Here is a 12257-nt window from a genome sequence, read left to right on the forward strand (position 1 = left end):
CAGTTTCTATCTGTACCAGTGTACATCCTCTGGTCTAGCCAGACTTGCAAAGTAGAATTCAGATCATGAAGAGGGGGAGCATTTAGGAACTAGAGGAAAGTTGTATTTTTCATCATTGATACATCGCACCTTGACTGGCTCATCTCCGCCCCTAAACCCCTCTGCAAGGGGATTTCCAGTGGCCGACAAATGGGCTTTGACCCACACACACCCTCATTCACTATGGTAAGATATTTTTTGTTCTGATGATGCCTTATACCTGATCCCTTCGACACCTCATAATCACACAGCCTGGTGTGCTTCTTCCATGTGGCTTTGTTGCTTCTGAGCTAGACGGCTACCTGTTTACCTTCAAACCTTTAAGACCCCAGACGCTATACCTTTTGATAGCCAGGCACCATCAGTTTTCTTCACATTTGCTTGTTCTCCTGTTTTGTCTTCAGCAGTTGTGTCAGGAAGGTGAGCATCATAGAATGCCAATTAAATAGGAGAAAGTATTCTTACATTGAGGGAGTACTTGCGTGGAGGCCCTCTGTCCTTCTGCTACCTTAATACTAAACCCCATCCTCATATATAAATATATTTGCATATGTACATGTTTTTATAGACCTCTATAAATGTCCTTTTCCTCCCAGTTTTTTCCTCTATTTCCCTTGACTTTCCTCCTGTCCTATCATGCTCAGTCTCCACCTGGGTTTCAGCAATTCCTCTTGATTATATTACCCATGATCATGCCCTACCAGGCCTCCCACACCCACCTTACCACCAATTTGGATCACTTGTTATTTCCTTGTCCCTTGGTTTTATTACTTAAAATCCTTGGGTAACACAAACTGATGTAGTTCTTCAATGGGGACTAAGTTGACACCTCATTTAGATGGCAGCTTGTTTTAAAACAAGCCTTTAAGACACCAGATGCTATTCTTTCTGATAGCCAACTGTGGAAGTTACATAATCTGTCAACTTGAGCGAAGGGGGTGGAGTTTAGCCTATCAATCAGGTCATAGCCATTGATGCCTCTACGCGGGCATGGCCTCCTGAGGATTCTGGGTACTCCTATCTTCCTCCCTGGAAGTGGATACACACTCTCTGCTACTCATTCCTCTGGACCAGTCACATGGAACCATGCTAATGACAGCCAAAGGCCTGAGATGCTCCCACCACCACTGGATCCAAAAGACTCAAACCACTGGCCCTGTGATCTTCCTGCATTCAGCATCATTGAATGTTTTGCGTGAGTCGGAAGAGGAAATTATAGACTGGTATCAGACATATGGGCTAATATCAACTTGTGGACTTGATCTGGACTGTGCTGGGATATTTTCTTAATTAGATCCCTATTCTTTGATATATTCTTTGATATATTGCTATTACTATGTATTCTTTGATATAAAGCTCTTTCTTACACATGCATCACTGTGCCTGGATTTTTCCCTCTATACTCAGTCCAGAACAACACAGCAGAACCATCTGATTTCTTCTGGGTGGTGAATTTAATATCAGAAAAAGTAGACTTTAATATCTTTAGTGAGAGACACAGACATTGTACTATGGTAAAAGGATCAACTTATGAGAAGTTGACATAATTATACAGGGGACTTCCAAAAATTGTGGGAAAATGAACTGGAAGGGTAACATAATTTTTTCTACAAACTTTATTTTCTGAGTGTGTTTTTCTAAACACATTACAATTCTGTAAAGTAAATGTGTGTAGTTTTTTTTCAGGCTACCTAAAAATTTCTCTCAGCCAGTGATGGTGAATTTGTCTTACTTTTCTATAGACTCATTTAGCCTACATGTGTATGACACATTGACCTTGTATTGTGCTGAGAGATATGTTATTTCAGACCTACTATGAGAAACTCATCATTGAAATGGTGGAATATGAACTAGTTCTTTTTGGTACAGTGACTGTATATTCTTTGCATTTTCTCATGATGCTTCCTGAATCGTTCAATATTTTGCTGATAGAATCTTCAGGATTGCAACTTGAGGCTTGAATTTTTCTTTAGTTCTTTTGGTTTAAAGTATGCCGAGCATCTTTTTCCCTTTTGGCTTCTAATTCTAGGTGTTTTCACATTTCCTTATAAGATTTGGCTTTGTCATCTTGAGCTGCCCTTCTAAAGTTTCTTTTCAGCTTTTTGACTTCACCCTTCTTCCATTTGCTTTCGCCACTCTATGATTAAGAGCAAGTTTCAGAGTCTCTTCTGAGATCTACTTTGATCTTTTCTGTCTTTTTAAATGCCTTCTCCATGAACGATGTTCTTGATGTGTCCTCCCACAGCTCATCAGATCTGTCATTAGTGTTCAATGTGCCAAATATGTCCTTGAGATGTTCTTGAGGTGGGATAGACTCAAGGTTTTATTTTGTCTTCTGTGGACGTGATTTAATTTTCTTCAGCTTTACCCTGAACTTACATATGAGTAATTGATGGTCTGTTCCACGTCAGCCCCTGGCATAGTTTTAGCTGCTGATTTTGAACTTGTCCATCATGTCTTCCCACAGATGTAGTCAATTTGATCCCCCTGTATATTCAATCTGGAGAATTCAGTGTGTCCCCTTTTTGTGCTTTTAAAGACAAGGTGTTTGCTATGAACAAGTCATTGGTCTTGCAAAATTCTATCATGTGATCTCCAGCTTCATTTCTCTCAGCAAGACCATATTTTCCAACTCCTCCTCCTTCCTCTTTGTTTCCAACTTTTTATCACAATCGGCAGAAATTACATCTTGATTGTATATTTGATCAATTTTAGACTGAAGTCATTTGTATAATTCTTCAGTTTCTTCATCACCAGCTTTTGTGGTTGGTGCATAAATTTAATGCTTTTATTTGAATAGTTATATTGATTAGAATTTCTTGAAGGTGAATAGATATAATCCTATCACAAACAGCATTATACTTCATGATTGATTTTACTATATCTTCAAAATGAATGGCATGCCATTCCTCTTGATTGTCTTATTCCCAGCATAGTAATCCTTTTTTTTTTTCCTGATTCCAAACGGCCAATACAGTCCATTTCAGCTCACCAATGATAGGTTATCAATCTTTAAGCCTTCCATTTCATTTTTGACCACTTGCCCTAATTTTAAATTCATATTTTTCCTATTCCAAGTTGTACCCCGTTATCAAATGAATATCCCGAAGACTCCGCTCCCACAGGCTTTCTGGGACTCATGTCACCATGGTGGACTTCACTCTGAGAAACCAGCACCTCAGTCAAAGGTCAAGTGCTCTCTGACCCAAGAGGTCCATCCTCTGGCATTGTGTCCAACAATGTTCTGCTTCTGTTCCTTAGGTCTTGATGAACTGACAGTGCTTCTAAGCTATGCATAATGTTTTCATTGGCTACTTCCTCAGCAGTATGGAGATGACTCCTTCATTGTCTGTTCTTAGTCTGGAAGCTCTGCTGAAATCTGTTCTCTTTGAGTGTCCCTGCTGGTATTTGAAATTCCAGTGACAATGATGCCTGCATCACATCAACACACAAGTCACCACGGTACCACAAACTAACAGACAAATGGTGGAGTGAAAGTCTCTAACTCCCACCAATTGACCTTTTCCTGAATTGTAAGAAGTGGGAGAAGATAGTCATAGTATTCACCTGTGAGTAATTGTGAACAAGATTCTTTGGAGTGCCTTCGTGCTGGGTATAAAATGAGCTGTCTGGGAAGCAGGAGGAAGGATCTCATTACCAACAAGAATCAGGAGTGGAGGGCTTCTGGACCCAAGTTCCCTGAGTAGTAAATCCTCCTGAATTCAGACTACAGCTATACTATTAAAGGCGGAGCACCAGAGCCAGGAATCAGAGCATGGCACAAAGTGGTACACTTCCCAATCCACAGAGCAAGTGGATTTGTGCAGCAGGCTGGATGTGGAGTGGAGTACCTCTGGACACTTAATTCAGAGAGCAGCTTTTGCTGACACGTGGAGCTTCAGCTGAATGCCTTTGGGTTGAAGCTTAAAGAGGAGTGGCTTAATCTTTTGTGCATATTTAGCACACCTGAAAAAATTGCCCTGTGAAGCAAGTCAACCCTGAACATTTCCACACTGGCATCACAACTCATCACTTCCTTAATGAACTCATTAATCATGAATTTTGTCTGTGAGTTCTGTGTAGCCATTACAATGGATATTAGATCCTAAACTGTTAAAATAGAAAACATTAATAAGACTACTACACACAATCCAATTTTAAAAGTTCATCGACCTTAAACTCTATACATATTCTTTACTCAACTATTCAAATCTGGATAGATTTAATTTCCTTTGGAGGGTAAAACACTCAAAGTCAAAATCAATATTGATAGTGACCCTACTGATCACTTATAGGCCTTTTAGCTAAGATCACATGTGGTGATAGTGACTCTACTGCAGAGGGTCAAACTGCCCTTTTGGGTTACTGTGTGACTCTCTACAGGAGTAGGAAGCCGCATCCTCCTCCCTTGAAAAGACTTCCTACTCCCTTGAAACTGTGTAGTTTCAAACTGCTGACCTGGCAGTCACCAGCCCAATTTGTAAGCCACTACGCCAGCAGGGCCTCTTGATAGACAAAATAAGTCCCTTCTTATTAGAATCCGGAGACCTGCAATTTCCTTTAGTGGACAAAAGAGGGTTTGAACTTTTATGAACTTGGACATGCTTATGCTAAACAGATAGCGTAGAAGTGGAATGGTGACATTCAGGCGGAGCCCCTCACATTTATTTAAACTAGCAAAGAATTAAGTCTTTTGCAATAGATCAAAGGACACTTTAAGAAGTCTGAAGAACTAAACTTTGTAGCAATTACCCAATCATTATTTTGACGAAGGACCTCCTTTGTTTTACTATGGAAAGCAGGTTTGCAACATATCCAAGGTAACTGCAGCTCATGTTTCATCTGACAAATAGAGGTTGGAGCTTTATCTAAAGAGTGACAAGTGGAGCATATTAGGTGCCACTTTCAGTCTTCCCTGCGTCTCACATGGAATTCAACATTTGTGCCATTTCAGCTGCTGCACAACTTTAGTGTCATCTCTACTCTGGTCTAGAGAACAACAAATTGATGATGTTTCTGAATGTAAATTAAGCTATTCCTTAAAATATAAGTTGTTCCATACTTCTCTGAGAGAGTAATAGGACATTTGGACAGATTTAGTTAATCAGGTTATTGTTAGACTAGATAGGTGATTTTTAACTTTTTTTATATTAAGTAAATCTATTCCAGTTTTTTCAGAACTACAGATCTCACACCTAATCAAGCTAACTCAGGCAAGTGTACATAAAGTGTTTGACCCCTACCAGCGAGGTCCTGAGAGAGAGTATGGATAACGACACAGAATCACTCACTTGTGTTAAAGGAGCAACTGAAAATGTATGTGCTGTGGAAATAGATGAGTATAGTTACAAATCAGGCAATAAAATGAACCATTAGTGAGAAACACCCCTACTGTGTCTAAGAGAGGACTCTGATTTGCTAGAAAAGATGAAGGTCATGAATCTTGAAGACATGACTACTTTGTCAATGACTTCAAACTTTTATTCAATGGCATCCATGGTCTCAAAATTTTAAGAGTATGCTAGTGTCTCTGGACAACACTAGCCTTCCAAATTCTCTTTATTATTTTTTGGAAAAATTATATCATTGTGTGCCCACTTTCCTAATATGATAGCTGAAGATAAATGTGTGCATAAGCAAATGTGATGAAGAAAGCTGATGGTGCCCAGGTATCAAAAGATATAACATCTGGGGTCTTAAAGGCTTGAAGGTAAACAAGCGACCATCTAGCTCAGAAGCAACAAGGCTCACATGGAAGAAAAAAACCAGCCTGTGGGACCACGAGGTATCGAAGGGATCAGGTATCAGGCATCAAAGAACAAAGAAATCATATCATTGTAAATGAGGGGAGTGCAGGGTGTTGACCCAAAGCCCATCTGTAGGTAACAGGATACCCCCTTACAGAAGAGCTGTAGGAAGGAGATGAGCCAGTCAGCATGCAGTTTAGCAACAATGAAACATACAACTTTCCTCTAATTCTTGAATTCTTCACCCACCCACCTGCCCCCTCTATCATGATCCCAATTCTACCTTACAAATCCGGCTAGACCAGAGGATGTACACTGGTACAGAAAGGAACCGGAAACAGGGAATCCAGGACAGATGATCCCTTCAGGACCAGTGGTGAGAGTGGTGATACTGGAAGGGTGGAGGGAAGGTGGTTTTGAGAGGGGGAACCAATTATAAAGAATTATATATAACTTCCTCTCTGGAGACAAACAACAGAAAAGTGGGTGAAGGGAGATGTCAGACAGTGTAAGTCATGACAAAATAATAATTTATAAATTATCAAAGCTTCATGAGGGAGTGGGGAGCAGGGAGGGAGGAGTAAAATGAGCTGATACCAAGGGCTTAAGTGGAGAGCAAATATTTTGAGAATGATGATGACAACAAATGTACAAATGTTATTGACACAATGGATATATGTACAGCTTGTGATGAGTTGTATGAACCCCCAATAAAATGATTTTTTAATAACAAATAAAGTACTGTTGGTGGCCTTTAAAAAAGGAGGGGGACATGCCTCCAGTAACAGTACTAAAAATAATTTTAGATTCAACTATTAAAAGGGGTTACAGATCAGTAAGAGCCAATTGGAATGAAGATGCCAAAGCTGCTCTGAGATAATTAGCAATAAACAAAACAAGGCATTGAGGATTGACAAAATACAAACTGAAATATTTCAACAAACAAATAGGGCTTTAAGTACTCTCTAGACTATTCCAAGAAATCTGGAAGGTAGTTAGCTACCTGGCCAACTGACTTGAAGAGACCTGTATTTATGCTCATTCTAAAGAAAAGTGACACAACAGAATGTATAAATTATAGAAAAATACCATAAATATCACATGCAAGTAAAATATTGCTAAAGTTCGTTCAAAATTAGATACACCAGAACTTCAACAACGAGCTGCCAGAAATGTAAGTGGATTCAAAAAGAGGATATGTAATGATCTTGACTGAAAGCAGACAAGCCCAGAAAGATGTTTCCACGTGTCTCATTGACAATGCAAAGGTCTTCGACTTGTATGTATCATCACAAATATGGATAACATTGGAATAGACTGGAAACTCCACAACACTTCATTGTGTCCATGTAGAACCTGTAGTGTTAACCAGGAAGTGGTCATTCAAAAAGAACAAGGGGGTACTCCAGGGTCAGAAATTAGGAAAGGCTTGTGTCTGGGTTGTATCCTTTCACTGTACTTATTCAATCTGTGCTGAGCAAATGACAAATGGCATTGGAACATATGAAGAAGAGTGTGGCACCAAGATTGGAAGAAGGCTTATTGACAACCTGTGATATGCAAAAGGCACAACTTTGCTGGCTGGAAGGGAAGATTACTTGGAACCCTTAGTGAGATTAGAGATGACCGCTTTCAGTATGAGTTACAACTCAGTGTAAAGAAAACAAAGTTCTCACAGCTGGACTAGTACAAGGGGCTAAAGAACATTAAGAACCCATTGGAAGGAAGGTGCCAAAGATGCTCTGAAGAAATCCAATGAAGTAGCTGCACACAATCTCATTAATGTATTATAGAGGAAAGAGAGAACTGGGAAGACTGAGGTGTTTGACTCAAGTCATGGTATTATGCAAGTGAAAGTTGGTCAATGAATAAGGGAGACGGGAGGAGAAGTGATGCAATTAAAGTATGCTGTTGGCAAACAAATGCTGGAAGTACCAGTGATTGACAGAGAAACAAACTTATCTGTCTTGGAAGGCGTACAGCCAGAATGCTCCTTGAAAGGGAGGATGGAAAGACTTTGTCTCCTGTGTTTGGGACAGCTTATCACTGGAGAAAAACATAGTGCCTGGGAAAGTAGAGGATTTGGGGGAAAGGAAGACCCTCAAGAAGATGAATGGGCACAGTGAGTGAAACAATAGTCTCGAAGACAACAATTGTGAAATGGGGCAGGGCTGAGCAGGGCTTAATTCGCTTGTACCGAAGGTCAGTATGAGTCAGAGTCTACTTGACGGCACCAGACACCAACAGTGTCATGAATTCCTCAGGACTTGCTGGGCTGAAGAATAAGTGATTCTTCATTTTCTATGTATCCAGCCAACAAAAGATTGTTGAACTAAGACCCGACGATAGGGCAAAAACAAATTAAGAGTGTGTGTTTTGTATGACCTGTAAAATATTGAAAGTCGTGCCAACCAATGCAATTAGATAAGTGTTTCTACAAATGTTAACGGTGCTGTCCTATAGCACCCTGACATTTCATTCAAAGTAGAGATACCTGTCTTAAAAACAATTATGAATGTGATATGTAGGGAGTGAAGTGAGCCCACATTACATTATGAAATATCTAAAGAGCATCAATCTGGACAAAAATAAGGTATGAGATTTTCAAAATGAAAAGCATTTGGGGTCTTATTAGCTATGGGAAAGAAGCAGATTGAGAAAAATTCTATAGGTTTTCAAAAATTATTATTATTTAAGGAAAATGAAGAATCGCTGTGAAGGTTGACCGGTGAGAACATTGGATTATGGAATCACAGCTATGGAAAAGAACTAGTTCCTAATCAAGGAACATTCCCTGGTGATGTAACAGGCACTCTTAAAACATGCACCAATAAAGATATTAGAAATTCTAGTCTCTGCTATATGCCCCCTCTCCTAGTACCCTATAGACAGCTTAATTTTTTTTAGAACTATTCAGGTCATTTAATCTTGGGCATACTCTGGTAGTTTGTGGTTTTCAAGGAATGTACATTTTATGTGTATGGTTGTCTATTGTATTCTTGTATAATCCTGTTCATGATATCCTTTTCTTTATTCCTAATATTGGTAATTTTTCTCTACTTTCATTGATTACTATCAATTTTATTGATCCTTTCAACAAGGGAACTAGCTTTGGCTTTCATTGATTTTCTGTATTCAATTTTCAATCGGAATGATTCATACATTATAAAATTCAATAGTTCAATATACTGAGAATTTTACAACTTTTAAACTTTACAACATTTGTTTTTATTCATAGTATTTGCATGGGCAGTGAACTGTTTCACGTGGCTCTTCTACCCAAAGTGTTTAACTCCCACCAAACAACCTTTCCTTGTGTGGGGCTGGTAGGAAGATATGGGAAGATACTCATAGGACTTACCTATAAGTTGTGAGAACAGGAGTCCCTGGAATGCTGTCCTGCTGTGTATATAATCAGCCTTCTGAGAAGCAGGAGTAGGGATCTCATTATCAAGAAGATCCAGAAATGGAGTCAGCCCTCTGGACTCGGGATCCCTGTGCAGTGAGCCTACGGGATCGAGATTACATCTCTACCAGCCAAGGAGCAGCAACAGAACCAGGAGCATGGAACAGGGTGATGGAGTTAGCAATCCACAGAGCAAGTAAAGATGTGCAGGAGGCTGACTTGTGGAGTGGGATACCTCCCATCACTTAGTGGGGGCACTTATTTGCGTGCTGACCTATGAAGTGGAACTAATTGCCTTCAGACTGAGGCTTAATGAAGTCAGGTGCTTCTGGACCCTTCATTCACAGAGCTTGTTTTGCTGACCCAAGAAACTTCAGCTGAATGCCTTCAGGTGGAGACCCACGGCAGGGTGCTAACTACCCTGATCACTTCTCACTGGCATTGCAACTTGTTAGCATCCACAATAAACACTTCAATTATGGATTTTATGAGTGAATTTTGTGTAGCTATTGTAATGGATATTAGCACCCAGAGAAGAAAACTAGAAGAAACTAAGACAACTCATAACCATTTTTCTGAATAATTTTGTTTTATTTCAATGCTTTTATTATATGTACGTACAATTTATTATTAAAACATAACTGTCCTTAAGTAGTTATTGTGCTATAAAAAGGTAAACCAAAAAGAATTGCTACAAACAAAACTATCAGAATATGAAGCTATTGTTTCTTGACGTATCACCACATGTCCATACACATACACGGCACTGTTGCATCTTTCTGACCTTTGCAGAATTCTGAGCACCACAATTTACAACAGCACTTTTGGCATCTGTGGCAGTTAAATAATCTCCTGTCAACTTTTCAAAGGACGGTGTGGAGTCTAGCCTGTCAATCAGGTCGCACTTTGATTACCTCATTTGGAGAGACTAAGAAGATAAATAGCTCACTGGAGGCCAGATACACTCTCAGCCTCTCTCCCTGTGAGATTTTCCTCTTGACAAGCCACATGGACTTAAGCTGATGGAGTCAGAGCCCTGGGGCTGGAGAAGCCACTTGGAGACCCACACCAGGGCTGAGATGCTCCCACCACCACTGGATCCACAAGACTTTCCACCTGCTGGCCTGTGATCTTCCTGTATTTGGTATCATTGCATGTGTTGCATGAACCTGAAGAGGAATTCATAGACTGGTTGAACATATGGGCTAATATCTGACTTATGGACTTGATCTGGACTTGGCTAGGATGTTTTCTTAATATACAATTATTATTTGAGATAAAGCTCTCTCTTACATATATATGAGTGTCCTGGATATGTTTCTCTAGTCAACCCAGACTAACACAGCAACTTTGAGTCACTAAAATTGTGCTCTGTTTAAATATTCTTTGAATTTTGAGAACTAAAAGAAGCCTGATGGGGCACTATCATGGCTGTAGGGTGGATGGGGTAGGGTTTTTCCATGAAATTATCATAGGACAGCCCTTGTTATCCTTGACAAATGAGTAGATGCATTGTTGTAATGAAAAAAATTCCTCAGCAAAATTTTAAAAACAGTTCAATGGATAAACATCTCCTTAATGATAATTATGATCCTGGATAATTCAATGTATATTAAAACTGATCCTTTTAAAAATTAGATCTACAAAAATGAGGTGTTTGGTTTAGATACTTAGAAGTTGGCTTTATCAAATGTTAGCGTTTTTGTTCATTTAGAAAAATCATTTTAACTCTATTCTTCCAGTGCTTATAATGTTAGCTGGTGCATAATGAGCATTTAATAAAGATTTGTTAAATGAATAAAGTCTGCTTTCATTGACCTCTTGCTGCATCCCTTCCACTTTTAACATAATGTTTTCAGAGGTTGTGAAAGAGAGGGCGAGACTCTTTAAAGAGTACTTGGTATTCTGGGGAATTTTTATGAAATCCAACTAAACACTCAAGGTTTCTCAGCTTTATCTTTTCTACAATATATAAACTGCAGGGGAAATGATTGCTGATTCTGAGCCATAGTTCTGGGTAAATCACTCCCGGTAGAAAAGCGAACTCCATTCTGTTACATGGTGGAGAAGATCCAAAGCAAGCTCAACTCCCCCTCTCCCCTTAAGGTAAAAATCAGTAAATGGAATAAAATAATATCTACAGCACAGTAGAGTTTTTAAAAGAGTGTTTTTTCAAACTTTAATGTGCATTAAAGTCACCTGGGAATCTTGCTGAAATGCTTCCCCCCTCCCCCCCCAGGAATGGGCTGAGGTCTGAGGTTTCTGCATTTCTAACTAGCTCCCAGATTGATGTTGACACAGCTGGTCCTTGAACAACACAACTTTGTGTAGCAAGTGTTAGGAGCACAGCAACAGGCAGATTGTTAGTTATCAGTCCCGACGCTTGATTTGAAAACACAAAACAAAACTGTTTTTAACTGATCTGTACCCAAAGAAAGATAAACTCAAACTTCTACAATTTTAAATATATTCACTTAATACATTTGATTTCAAATATATAGTCAAATTTGCATCTTAATAAAGATTCCCACAGATTAGGTTGCTCTTCCATTTTCTAAGAAGCCAACTAACTATCTTGCTTTTATTCGACTCTCCCTAGTTAGTTGTTTCATTCCTCAGCTTCTCAGTCTGTGCGCTCACTAGGGGAAGGGGATCCCTTTGTGAGAAAAAATGATTTGAAGAGTAGTGAATGATTGTGTATTATAGATGTGCCAACCTGAAATATTCTCATTGCTATTTAAATGTAAAATTTATCTATCCTTAGTACACCAAGTAGATTTACAATATTACATAATTTTATATATATATATATATTCCAGAGCCCTAATTGTTTGGTGGTTAAGTGCTTGGCTCTAAAGTTCAGAGAAAGATCTGCTTCCATGAAGATTGTAGCTTTGGAAACCCCACAGGGAAGTTGTCTGTTCTACAGCATCACTGTGTATTAGAATCAACTCAATTGCAATGAATATGGTGTTTGATGAAGTTCCTTAATAACATCATTTTTAGAATGAAAGTATGCGTAAGTATATATAGGAGTATATATAGGAATGGTAGAAGGTAGTTCT

This window comes from Tenrec ecaudatus, chromosome 3, assembly GCF_050624435.1.
Source record: "Tenrec ecaudatus isolate mTenEca1 chromosome 3, mTenEca1.hap1, whole genome shotgun sequence".
NCBI lineage: Eukaryota > Metazoa > Chordata > Mammalia > Afrosoricida > Tenrecidae > Tenrec > Tenrec ecaudatus.